Here is a 1,441-nt window from a genome sequence, read left to right on the forward strand (position 1 = left end):
CCCAACCAAAAAAAAAAAAACGATCAAGTAATTGTAACTAATTAGAATTAAAATATTTCCTAAAATCGACTACACTTCATTTATATAAATGCAACTCTTAATTTCCCAACAAAAACTGGGGAACGCATAAAAATATGGGGATATGGAAACAGGGACGTGGATACCACGTGGAAGTAGAGATCGTGGCCCATCCCCACATGAAAAACTCACACTACCTACAAAACATCAAAATCAAAACTACTAATTTTTTTATCAATTTCTGATACTTAGTACTAACAACATCGTTATTTGAAGAAATTTGTTAAAAAATAAAAATAAATTGATTTCCGTATTGACATTGGGTTTTGCGGATTCAGGAACAGAAATCAATGGAATCTCATTTTTTGATATAATAAAAAATTGAAGGTGTCAAGCAATTTTACATGAATAACATGCAAAAAAAATGTCTGTTTATATCAGATTTTGTTCCTAATTTTGCGAACACCTGCAGGTTTCACGTATTACCTCCGTACAAAAGCTTAATAGAACTCAAAAAATACGCTGGCAAATTTTTCCATGGAACCTTCAAGATCTCCTTCAATTTTGCAAAAATGCAAATGCTTAGCTAAAGTAGAAACAGAAATAGATTCAAAATTTCTACAAACTTCCCAAATTCTATAACTAAAAGAATAATTCGAAAAACACCAGAAATTATATCCAATTACAGCTCCCAAAACCAAAAATAACACTTAAAAAAAAAAAAGCAGAATACAATACTTCTATATAACATAATTAATTTTAATACAACTGATGAAATATAAAATGGATTATAAAATAAATAAGGACCCGTATTTTCTGAATTTTGGGGGAAAAAAATGCATACTGTGAAAATCATAATAATAAAGAACAGATTTGACGAGGTTTACATAGAGGGTCGTTTAAACAGCGGCGGTTCTTTTACCGGACGTGATTGTTTAAAGGGTAAATGGTAAATATATTTTGTTACATTTTTATTATTATGCATATCCTTAAACTTTTATTTTTATATTTATGTTCTCAACATCAAGGGAAAAAAAAAAAAACCAATTATCATCAACCTTCTATTAATTTTCACATCTTATCAATAGAGATAATTTTCATCCAAAATATTTGATATGAAAGTCAAAAAGACATATTTATCTCTCTCATAGTCACATTTTTAAATAATCGAAATAAATAACTTATATAAAAGTAAAAAAAAAAATATTTGTCTATCATTTCAATGCACGTCAGCAGAATATTTGAATGAAAATTGTGATTAAAGATAAAATATGTTAATTAATTGAGAGTTAAGAATGAGAATCCGACGAGAAAAAAATTGAGACGTAAAAGTAAAAGTGAGCAAATATTGAAAACGTTCATTATAAATAAAATGTGGAATAGTTATAAAATATATATATATATATATATATATATATATATA

General features: G+C 26.9%; 1 protein-coding gene across 3 annotated transcripts in view; it reads right to left on the reverse strand.

Annotated features, from left to right (window-relative positions):
- The window catches only part of LOC111381981 (AUGMIN subunit 8-like), a 9,883-nt gene extending 9,034 nt beyond the window's left edge, over positions 1–849 (reverse strand). Inside the window, exons 1-2 of one of the 3 annotated variants that reach the window (XM_023005831.1) lie at positions 826–843; positions 505–574 (exon numbers count right to left, since the gene is read on the reverse strand). The gene's annotated coding sequence lies outside the window, so the exon portion shown is untranslated. Of the gene's footprint in view, positions 1–504; positions 728–825 lie in introns of those variants that run through there. The other 2 variants (XM_023005835.1, XM_023005830.1) reach the window with 2 other exon arrangements.
- Positions 850–1,441: the final 592 nt, after the last annotated feature.

The sequence above is a fragment of the Olea europaea genome, unplaced genomic scaffold, assembly GCF_002742605.1.
Source record: "Olea europaea var. sylvestris unplaced genomic scaffold, O_europaea_v1 scaffold2413, whole genome shotgun sequence".
Taxonomy (NCBI): domain Eukaryota; kingdom Viridiplantae; phylum Streptophyta; class Magnoliopsida; order Lamiales; family Oleaceae; genus Olea; species Olea europaea.